This window comes from Rana temporaria, chromosome 1, assembly GCF_905171775.1.
Source record: "Rana temporaria chromosome 1, aRanTem1.1, whole genome shotgun sequence".
In the NCBI taxonomy this organism is placed as follows: domain Eukaryota; kingdom Metazoa; phylum Chordata; class Amphibia; order Anura; family Ranidae; genus Rana; species Rana temporaria.
This window is the reverse complement of record NC_053489.1, coordinates 491,652,153-491,664,684: the sequence shown is the minus strand read 5'-3', so window position 1 is coordinate 491,664,684 and position 12,532 is coordinate 491,652,153. Positions and strand designations below refer to the sequence as shown.

The window sequence follows — 12,532 nt, the reverse complement described above, 5'->3', positions numbered from 1 at the left end:
AGATACATGTATATAGATAGATATATAGATGGATGTATAAAGATACATGTATATAGATAGATATATAAATGCATCTATATAGACAGATATATAGATAGATATATAGATGGATGTATAAAGATATATGTATATAGACAGATATATAGATAGATATATAGCTGTATGTATAAAGATAGATGTATATAGACAGATATATAGATAGATATATAGCTGTATGTATAAAGATAGATGTATATAGACAGATATATAGATCCCAGCAGTCTCAGCAGTTCTCCTTGCTCCATAGTGTGTTTGCGGGGCTGTCAGTAACCCTTTGTTGTACACAGCTCCTCTCCTCCTATTGTCATCCATCCCAGGCTCTGATGCCTGCCTGTGCCCCTGGCTTTGTTTTTATAGTGAAGGTGGGCGGGGTTTGGTACCATTGAGAAAGTCTTGTTGGAGAATGTGTGTCGGTGATTGGTGGAGGGTCGGGTCCTGTGTCTCGTTGGTTGGTGGGTGAGGTGCGGAGAGGAGGGGAGGAGTAGTATCAGAGTGAGATGAGCTCGGGCAGCACAGAGCCGACACTCGGGGACACGGAAAGTTTTGTGCACACACACTCACTCACTCACACACACACATGATTGTATACCAGGAAGGAACTTGTGTACGGACTGGGTGGTGAGGAAGGATATAGGATAGCAGGGCACAGCAGCATCCATCTCTGGTGTGTGGGTGACAGTCCTGCTGCTTGGCTTGTCACTTTCCTCCAACTTTCATCAGGACTGAAGGAAGAAAGCTGTGACTGTGATCTGATTGGTGACAAGTGACTGGCACCAGGGGAGCAGAAAGGTAAGTCATGGCTTATTTCTTCATTATTCTATCCAATGCTGACTATACACGCTTCAATTCTCTTATCTCATCACAATTGTATAGATTGTAGCTTTCCTTCTGATTGATTCAGATCACATTTGATCAAACTGAGTCGATTGGCCAGGGTGGAAAAATGATCAATTACTTTAAATCAGTCATCAGCACCGAGATACTTTATTTTTGCATGCGATCGTATTTAGATTGATCAGATCATGAAATTACGTGATGGAAACAGAGGCATGATCTATAACCGATGATTATAAATTATGATCAGGTCTTAACTATCAATCAAAATTCACTTCCCCGCTTATCGATCGAACAGGTTATCCGACTGTAGATCGATTATGTCTATTGAGAGAGATCAATCAGAATAAAAATTGATGGTTTCTGGAAGCATGAACCATTGTATGATTCTAAATCTAGGTGACAATAGGCTGAGCATATTTGATCTTTGACAAGTTTCACCATTTACCTTGTCCTGGGCGCGCATGGGTGATTTTTGTGCCACCAAAGTTAGCGATTGGTACATATTCAGCAGGGATTGATGCAAATGTACAGCTTATGTAATGTGCTGCGTCAGCGCAATATAAATTCTATAAATTTGGATCATGCACGATCGTTAGCGATTAATCATTCTACATGCTATGCTCTATTGTGTAGCAATGGGTTGCAAATAATCGCATAAGTCGCCTTAAAAAAATGTCCATCCTTCATTTAGCATCAGACATGTAGGATTTAAGGAGGAAAGAGGAGCGCAGCTTCCCCCTCTCTGAACCAGGGCTGCCATGCAAGCGAAGGAAGGACTGTCTGGCAATCAGTTGAACGAGTTAATTGGTCCCTCTCAGTTCCAAGAGCTTTGAAAAGTTCCTTGCAGAGCAGACCCAGGAAATTACAGCTTTGATATCGCTGCCAGCGCACAATCAGCGCCGCTTTATGACATGACTTGTAACTGGAGGAGGCATCTGACTTGTAGGGCAAACTTGGCAAGGACCATCCACCGTTTGATACCATGGCATTGTTGTGGCTGCCCTTTCTGTGCCTTGTTTGTTTTAATAATTCCGCTTTACACTGAGCCTAAGCTCGTACTAAGGAGATTTGTTTGTTAGGGATGAATCAGCAGGATGCTAAAGGTACGGTCCGATCAAATGGGATGGATTAGCAGACAAATAATCTCTTGGTACACACATGTCACTGAGCAGGGGAACATATGGCCGCCTTGTTTTCATAGCATATCCCTTACATAGAGAGATGACCTTATGCATTGGCGTGCTGGATTCCAGGGGCAGATCAATGCAGGGGGTCATTACTTCCCCATACAATGCATTGATTGGTAAAGTGATCAGGGGAATTATGAAGATGATACACTATGATGTCTGTTTACTGGCAGGATACATATACTCCTCTATGGAGTCTCTCTGCTAAAGCCAATCAGGGGAAAACAAAGAATTCAAACTCACAGGCTAAGGGACTATTGCACCAACTTTACTTAAAACCGAGAATTTAACCCCCTTTCTTTTTTTATAAAAACCAATAAGGGGCAAACAAAGAGTTCTAATTCACAGGCTAAGGAACTATTGCACCAACTTTACCTAAAACAGAGAATTTGATCTAGCTAAAGCCAATCAGGGGCAAACTAAGAATTCAAATTAGCAGGCTAATGGACTATTGCACCAACTTTACTTAAAACAAATAATATACCCCCCTTTCTTTTTTAGCTAAAGCCAATTGGGGCAAACTAAGAATTCAAATTCGCAGGCTAAGGGACTATTGCACCAACTTTACTTAAAACAGAGAATTTACCCCCCCCCCCATTTTTGTCTTTGGCTATAGCCAATTGGGGCAAATTAAGAATTCTTATTCACAGGCTAAGGTTCTATTACACCAACTTTACCTAAAATATATCCCCCCTTCTATTTTTTGGGCTAATGCCAATCCGGGGCAAACTAAGAATTCTGATTCACAGGCTAAGGCACTATTGCACCAACTTTACCTAAAATAGTAAAATATATCCCCCTTCCTTTTTTGGGGGGCTAAAGCCAATCAGGGGCAAACTAAAAATTCTGATTCACAGGCTAAGGGACTATTGCACCAAGTTTACCTAAAACAAATAATATATCCCCCCTCCTTTTTTTTGTTAGCTTAGGCCAATCAGGGGCAAACTAAGAATTCTAATTAACAAGGGATTATTGTGCCAACTTTCCTTAAAACAGAGAATTTACCCCCCCCCCCCTTTTTTTTCTTGGGCTATAGCCAATTGGGGCAAATTAAGAATTCTTATTCACAGGCTAAGGGTCTATTACACCAACTTTACCTAAAATAGTAAAATATATCCCCCTTCCTATTTTTTTGGCTAAAGCCAATCAGGGGCAAACTAAGAATTCTGATTCACAGGCTAAGGGACTATTACACCAACTTTACTTAAAATAGTAAAATATATCCCCCCTCCTTTTTTGGGGGGCTAAAGCCAATCAGGGGCAAACTACGAATTCTGATTCACAGGCTAAGGGACTATTACACCAACTTTACCTAAAATAGTAAAATATATCCCACTTCCTTTTTTTTGGGGCTAAAGCCAATCAGGGGAAAACGAAGAATTCTGATTCACAGGCTAAGGGACTATTGCACCAAGTTTACCTAAAATAGTAAAATATATCCCCCTTCCTTTTTTGGGGGGCTAAAGCCAATCAGGGGCAAACTAAGAATTCTGATTCACAGGCTAAGGGACTATTGCACCAAGTTTACCTAAAATAGTAAAATATATCCCCCTTCCTTTTTTAGGGGGGCTAAAGCTAATCAGGGGCAAACTAAGAATTCTAATTAACAAGGGACAATTGCACCAACTTTAGTTAAAACAGAGAATTTAACCCCTTCCTTTTTCTGGCTAAAACCAATCAGGGGCAAATAGATGCAACATTATTATTTTAAGTGATTCTAAATTCTAAATCAGGGATAGTCCCTTAGCCTGTGATTTAGAATTCTTAGATTGCACCAGGGTGGGCAACTTTACTCAAAATAGAGAATATAACCCCCCCCTCCTTCCTTTTTTATCTCATTGATTTCTAGAACTGTAAAATATAAGCTTGGTGACTTTACCTGTTACTAAAGCTGCCCTGAACCCTGATATAATTACCAATGACCCATCTCCTATTTATATGTGGAAGAAGATAAAGTCGACGTCCGATAATAAAAGTAAAGTACAATGTATCTGTAGTTTGCAAAGTTTTCAGAAACTGGTTGTACCGGTGTATAATGGTGCATTCATGTAATTCTTAAATTATATAAGGATTTGTTTTTATATCAGATATCAAAGGGGGTCAGAATTATGTCTTATATAGAGTTTTGATGTGAATTTCATATTCTGAAAACTTTTGTTGGCTAACATTTTTTAGTATTTTGCATCTTAGCGTTTAGCATGTTTTACTGTATAGTGATTATCAGCCGGTGGGAATGGGGTAAGACCGAGGACACTGCAAGGAATTAAAATACTTTGAGGTTACTGTGCTTGCATTCAGCATACCACTCCTTCCATATGAATGTGAAAAGAACAAGTGCAGACATACATTATTAGCTCATTTTTATACATTACACCTAATTTTTATACATTCTACTTCATTTCTTACCACTGTATCTTAATTGTATTACTTTATATGGCTTAAGTACATTTATTTTATACCAGTTAAAAGTACAGAGATATCACAATAATCTTCTTAAGGCTCCTTGCACACGGTACTGATGTATTTATACCAGATCTTGCTGACAGAGAGTATATGCTTGCGAATAGACACATAAACGTCTGTAGGCATAAAAATTCTAGCTCCCGTAATTTAAATGGGGTTTAACTTATTTTTTATTTTTTAAATTATGTAAAATATGAACGCAGATTTAATTTTCTTTTTACTAACGTGAATGCATCACATGCTGTGTGTACAGACCCATAGAAAACAATAGACTGCATTCAAATCATTAAAAAAAATCAAATAACGTTGTTGAATTTTAGGCACCAGCGTGTTATTTTAAATTACAGTATGGGGCTGATTTACTAAAACTGGAGAGCGCAAAATCTGGTGCAGCCGTGTATAGAAATCAGCTTCCGGGCTGACGTTAGAAGCTGATTGGCTACCACGCACGACTGCACCAGATTTTTTCACTCCGGTTTTAGTAAATCAACCCCTATGGGTCCTATCAGAAGAAAATGCAAAGATGCATTTGTTTTATTTTAAAAAGGATGTTTTGTTATTTGTTTATTTTCACAGTAAAAATGTTTTACTGTTTGAGTAAAATAAATAAAAATGTTTTATTTTTTGATAAAAAAAATAAAATAAAAATGTTTTACTATTTGATAAAAAAAAATAAAATAAAAATGTTTTACTATTTGATAAAAAAATAAAATAAAATGTTTTACTATTTGATAAAAAAATAAAATAAAAATGTTTTACTATTTGATAAAAAAAAAATGTTTTACTATTTGAGAATAATATTTGTTAATCAGATCATCATAGATGCAAGCAAATGGATATCCCTGTTCTATTACAGCGGACGTTATCACAAATGATGCCACAGATAACAAATATCTCTTTTCTAGCGGTACAGAAAATAGGTCATAGTTGTGAGGATGTTGCTCGGGAATCCCATTGCGGTGCCATGCTGTGCCTAATCACCACCACTGTGGGTCACTCTAGGGAAACATTTCAAACAGCTGCTCGTTGGTACAATCTGGCACACTGAAGTTTTGGAGTTTGTCTAAGGGTGAGCGAGGAGTAGGAAGTTAAGCAGATCCAGCAATGTTTTCTAACCATGATTCCATTAATAGACTAATAAGGGCTCAGTGCAAGACAAATCCATTTGTTGGAAAGTAAATAAAATCTGCACTAACGGCGGGTTATATAAAGAAGTACTGTACTCGTAGAAACCGCATTTCAACTTTCAACGTACATATTATCTGTTTTATGTGTAGCCTGGAAGACTAGCCAGAAAAATGTGGTTTTCGTTGAAACTGCTTGTATATACCAAGTGGGATAATCACAGCTGTTATTTAACTCCTTGGCTTGAAATTGAAAGTAGAAAGAGTAAAAAATGCACTAAAAGCACCTTAACAAAGTAGTTCATCGAACACTTCTACAGAATACGGGGCGAGCAAAGCACCGATTACAAGTCCTTGCGTGATTTTAATATGATCTTTTTTTTTTTGTAGTATAAAAGAAATTGTTGTTCGATCGATCACATTGGTTCTGAGAATTACATTGCAGCAAAACCGGGCAGCGTGTTATTTTTTGCTTCACCCAGTAAAGCAGTAAACCCAAATGCAAACATTTATTATATTGTAGCTTACCAATATTTAGATGTGATGGCTGAATTTTTTTTTTTTTTATCTGGTGATCCAGCCTGTAAGACTGTACCAAAAGAACAAGCTCTCCTGCAGATGTATCATTTACAGGGATGAGACAAACCATTTACTACTGACAAGGATGCTTACATTACAGGCATTCCTCACTTTTAAAGCGGGAGTTCACCCGAATTTATTTTTTTAACATTAGATTGAGGCTCATTTTGTCAAGGGGAATCGGGTAGTTTTTTTTAAAACGAAGCAGTACTTACCGTTTTAGAGAGCGATCTTCTCCGCCGCTTCCGGGTATGGTCATTCGGGACTGGGCGTTCCTATTTGATTGACAGTCTTCCGACAGGCTTCCGACGGTCGCATACATCGCGTCACGAGTAGCCGAAAGAAGCCGAACGTCGGTGCGGCTCTATACGGCGCCTGTGCACCGACGTTCGGCTACTTTTGGAAAATCGTGACGCGATAGATGTGACCGTCGGAAGCCTGTCAATCAAACAGGAACGCCCAGTCCCGCAGGCGGCGGAGAAGATCGCTATCTAAAACTGTAAGTACTGCTTAGATTTTAAAAAAACTACCCGATTCCCCTTGACAAAATGAGCATCAATCTAATGTTAAAAAAAAAGGTTTTAGGGTGAACCTCCACTTTAAGTACACAATGGGGTTTATTTGCTAAAGCTGGAAAGCGCAAAATCAGGCTCACTTCTGCACAGAAACCAATGAGCTTCCAGGTTTTATTACCAAAGCTTAAAGCGGAGTTCCACCCAAAAAGTGGAACTTCCGCTTAATCCACTCCTCGCCCCCTTACATGCCACATTTGGCATGTCATTTTTTTGGGGGGGGAGCGGGGGCTTCAGTAGGAGTGGGACTTCCTGTCCCACTTCCTCCTTCCGCCCAGGGACCGCTTAGGCGATGCGTCATATCACCTACGGCGGCCCCTCCCTGTAGGCGATCGCCTGGGACATGTGACAGGTCCCAGGCGATCGCCTATCAACTCAGGTAGCGCAGCGCTGCTCGCGCATACACAGTGAGTGCCCGGCCGTGAAGCCGAAAGCTGTCACGGCTGGGTGCCCACAGTTAGAATGGAGGCGCCGGCGGAGAGGGGGGGAGAGGAGCGGAGCTCTGGGCGGCACGACGCTGGACAGTGGAGCAGGTAAGTGTCTGTTTATTAAAAGCCAGCAGCTATGCTTTTTGTAGCTGCTGACTTTTAATACACAAAAAAAGTCTGGAACTCTGCTTTAATTAAACAAGCTGGGGTTAGAAGCTCATTGGGTTCTATGCATAATAATAATTATTATAAATAATAATACAAATTATAAAGTGTGAGCTAGAGTTTATCTAAATCTGCTAGTCCATCTAATACTTGGCTCCCTCCCCAGACTGGCAATGCGGCTGTCCAAAGGTGTCTCTATTGCTCCTTCATCCACAGTGGGGGCACGCTAAGCCCCAGTTCACACATATGCACTGTGGGAACCAGCGTGATTCCCGCATCGCATCTCCCTCGCAGGTCCTCTGCGAAACCGTTGCGGGTATCAATAAAAGGTCAATGACACCCGCAGATCGGTTCACAGATTGCAGTAAGAACTGTGAATTGGGACAGGAATCAGATCGCATGGGTGTGATCCGATTCCAGTGCGGGAAAAAATAAGGTTCCAGCGCTATTTCCGTGCGAGTGCAATGCAAGCTCAGTTATACAGTTGTATGGATGAACTCGCATTGGATTTGCACGAAAATATTGCATACGTGTGAACCCAGGCTAATAAAGGAGGTAAGTTACTGGCCAGATCACCAGGTGAAAACAGAGGGGAAAAAAGCCTAAAAAAGGAAAAGTAATGCAACCACCACATCTACCATATTTATAAATGACATTTTTGGTTTTGGGGTTAATACCACTTGAACTTCTGCTTGCATTAAAGCAGTATTAACCCAAAAATAAAATGTAATATATTGCAGCTTCCTGATCCTTGTGGTGGCTGCATTTGTTTTCTTTTTTTTTACGCTTTATTTTTCCTTTATTTTCTTTCTGGTGATCTATTCAGTAAAATGCGTATTGTAAAAGGGTGCCTCCACTCCGCTGGAGAACCTTTGGACCGCAAGATTGTGAATCTGGTGAGAGGCTTATGCCTTGTTTCCACTGAAGGGAACGGTTCGGGTCAGTAGATTTGGAACGGTTTAGAACGGACCGGTCTATTCTCGTGAGCGTTTCCACTGCATATCGGACCGTCGGGACCATACATGATTTATAAAAAATGCCTAGCACGTCCACCAATCAGTGGAATGTATTGCATCTCCGCCCTAATGGAACTGTTCCATTTTCTATGGCCCCACATCTGAAGCAAGACCCAGAATGGTCCGGTACGGTTTGGTTTTATGGCACACTTTCATAATGGAAACACCCAAAATAGTGTACCGAACCGTACCGAACTGATCCGCTCAGTGGAAACGAGGCAATAGTGTTAGATGCACTGGCAGATTTAGATGGCACTTTGTAAGAAGTTACAGAAACATAAATGTTTCCTTTTAGGATAAAGATTTTACATATAATAGCACAATGCATTTTAATAAATGCAATAATTTAATAATAATTGTAATAAAATTACACAATAAAAAAGCTGATCATTGTGGTAAATGGTTTGTCTCAACCCTTCAACTGCTATTTTTACTGGACAGCTTGTTCTGTTGAAAGCAAACTTACTGGCAGGATCAACAGATGAAAATATAGGGAAAAAGCCTGAAAAAGGGACGAATGCAGCCACCCCATCTAGGAATTGGTAAGTTGCCACATAAATAATTTTTGTTTTGGGGTTTAATACCTCTTTAAATCACATTAAGGTGTTAGGAATTATCAGAAAAATACTCTTCTTTTTCCTCGACGGCAATGGAGAAATTCGGCTCGCCGAGTTCCTCGACAGCCTAACAAGGAACTCGACGAGCAAAACGATGTGTTTCGCCCGTCGAGTTCCTCGGTCGTGTGTACAAGGCCTTATTTTGCACTTTCCAGCTTTAGTAAATAAACCCCATTGTGTACATAAAAGTGGGGTATGCCTGTAGTCTGTTCACTTTGCAAGGGAAATTGCGCTTTGCAAGGCAACCCCCCCAGAGTTTAGTTAAAGAGGTAAACCTCTGCTGACTTATATCATCCAATCAGGTGCAATCAAAAATGCTGTTTTTTTTTCTTGCACACGATTTGGTATTCCTTGCAAAGTGACATTTTACTACATTAACTGAGCTCTGGGGAATATTTGCTTGCAAAGTGCATCTTCCTTTGCAAAGTGAACAGTCTATTTTAGCAAATAAACCCCAGTAACTCTGAAAGTCAAAGCAACTTAGGAGCATTTTAAGCCTCGTACACATGATCAGATCTTCTGTCGACAAAGCGTAGCGCTTTTGTCCGAAGGGCATTGTCCAGGAACTTGTCTTGCATACAAATGGCAAAGAATTGTCGGCCAACAAACACAAAACGATGTGTTTTTTCCAGTTCTTTAGCGCCATCCTTTGGGCAGTATGTTGTGTTATGTGAGCATTGCTTCTGAGTTTGTACTTTGGAGTTTTGTCCAAAAGACTTCGGATAATCCGACAACACACAATTGTTTTCGGAAAATTTTAAAGCATGCTATACCACATTTTTGGTGGAAAATCCGACAATTGTCCGATGGAGCGTAAAAGCACGTAAAAACAGTCGGATTTTCCGACAACAGCCTGTCATCGCACAATTCATGTTGGAAAATCTGATCGTGTGTATGAGGCTTAAGGCATATTGCATTTGACTTGTTTCTGAGACCCATGTACATGACTGCTTGTACTTTTTTACAAATATATGACCCCCTTGTACCCTAAGCTCAATAGAAAAGCTGTAAATGCATTGGATAAAAAGAGCTACTTACCTGTCACATTCATAAGACTGATGTGACACCTTTTCTTTATTCTACGTAATTATTTACCAACCTATGTATTCAGTACATTAAACCAGTGACATCTATCATGCAGAGGAAAAGCAGCAGCTCTTGATTAAAAGGTTAGTCCTTATTGTGTTGGCTTACATGTCATTGTTTGCTAGGTGCATTTTTGGAATAGCGTCCATTAGACCGACGTAGGGCGTGATGTCACTAACGGCTAGAAATAGATGTCAGTGTGCATTTTGTCTGTCTCACATCAGTTCCTTTTCAAAACACTCAGAAAGCGAAGGCATGCAAAAGTGCTTCCTTTAAGCTCAGCCTGAGGCTTGTTTGTCCTGGGGACATTGCGACGAATGAAAAAAAAGGATGACATGCCCTTTACAAATCACTGTGTGGACAGTAGCATTTCATTGCTATTACTTAATCTGTTTGTATTACTTGCATACCAGTTTAGTCAGACATGTTCTATGAACGCTTAATGCAAAGTAATAGCAAATTCCACCACAGCTCTTGCTGTGCCCCAGAAATTCCACCACAGCTCTTGCTGTGCCCCAGAAATTCCACCACAGCTCTTGCTGTGCCCCAGAAGAAGATCATATTTAGAGGCTTATCTGAAAACATTGTGCAAGTGACAACGGTATTCAGTCTATAGCAGCCTGTCGTAACATTTTCTTCTCCAGAGGAACCCATGAAATTATTTTCAAGTCTTAGGCAATCCTTGCTAAAAACAACTAGTCAATGGGGAAAATGCCCCTTACATTTGTGGTCAGATGGGAGAATGCCCCCCATACCCTTGTATAGGTGGTTAGAATGCACTCCTTACAGACAACTAAAATGCCTACTGGTGTCATGCAGTTGACTTTGCCAAGTGGTGCCAACCCCAGAATGATGCAGGCAGTGGTGTCGCTAGGGGGTGGCTACTGGGGCTATAGCCCCGAATCTCTAGGGCAGGGGTCGGCAACCCGTGGCCCTCGGACCGCTGAATGCAGGCACTCAGCCCACAGACATTTTCTCTGCTGTCCTCTTCATACAGATCTTTATATCTGTATATCTGTATCTTTATATATACATATACATACACACACATGTATATTATATACATGTGTATGTCCACCCAAGCGTATGACTTTCTTAACTTTACTGCTATGAGCTCTAGCCCCAGATCTTTTGTAGACCTAGCAACGCCCCTGGATGCAGGTACTTTAACCTCCCTGGCGGTATGATTCTTTCAGAAAAAAGGTGCTGAAAGGGGTACCATTATTTGCAAGGAAATTTGGTGATTTGTACTGTAGGCCTGTAATTCTTAGGAATAACTCACTTAAATCTGACCAAACAAGAGTCTTGTAGGCATCCCGGGTATGAAATGTTTTTAAAAACAAAATTATAAATTATAATATAATCAATAATTATAACAAATAATAATATAATTATAATAAAAATTATTCAATAATGTAATCAACTCAAAATCACTGTATTTGCTTGGTTGGTTGCAGAATTGTCACTGTCATTACTTTTATTTTTTTATGACGAATTTCCCCACAAATCGCTATCGCACAATTCTGCAAGTGATTATAATTTATTATCGCTGTTTTCTAGCTGCTCTAAAACCATTTTTGACATAAAAAGACACTTTTGGTTGCTATGGACAATCTACAGTTTGCAGGCAGAAAGAACAGTTTTTATTATATAAAATGACATGTAGGACACTGGGCGGACCACTAGGGACAAGGGGGATGTGTATTTTTTACATACAGTACTGTAATCTATAAGATTACAGTATACTGTATGTAATGTGTTTGTTTACGTTATTGAATTTGGCGCTGTTCTCCGCTCCCGTGCATCGTAACGTCGCAGGGAGCGGAGATCGGCGGCACAGGGGGACGCTGTGTGAATCGAGCGAGGTCCCGCTCGCTCACACAGTGCGGTGGCATCGCTGGATCCAGGGACAAGGAAAGTAAACACTGTCTGTGGATCCAGCGAGGCGAGCCCGAGTCTGACTCTGGGTTACAGATCCTAGCACAAAAATCTAACCCCGAGTCAGACTCGGGAATACCGCCAGGGGGGTTAAAGTAGGAGATCAGTCAACCACTGCTCAAAGAACCTCTAGCAACTTCTGGAGGAACCCTGGTTGAGAGTGGCTGGTGTGTAGTAATAAGAAATCAGCTCTTATATTTATGATTGCTTGACATGGGTTAACACACATCGTTGGTCTTGCACAATGAAATTGTTTTTCTGCTTCCAGCAAGAAAGTGGAAAACCCACCATTATTGTACCATATAGATCAAGGCCATCCCTTTAAACCTTGAGCAAGCTTTTTTCTTAAAAGTATAAATGTCTCATGTGGTCACAGCCGATAAGCCATATTAAAGTGTTACTCCGGAGGGCCGTGGGTAGACAGAAATGATGCTAAATAACAAGTGTTACTTTGGGACCTTGAATAAATGCTTTCAGAACG

The 12,532-nt window shown here is 40.4% G+C and overlaps 1 protein-coding gene across 1 annotated transcript in view; it reads left to right on the top strand.

Annotated features, from left to right (window-relative positions):
- Positions 1 to 520: 520 nt before the first annotated feature.
- The window catches only part of NDNF (neuron derived neurotrophic factor), a 64,371-nt gene continuing 52,359 nt past the window's right edge, over positions 521 to 12,532 (top strand). The window contains exon 1 of the mRNA XM_040330270.1: positions 521 to 828. The gene's annotated coding sequence lies outside the window, so the exon portion shown is untranslated. The remainder of the gene's footprint in view (positions 829 to 12,532) is intronic.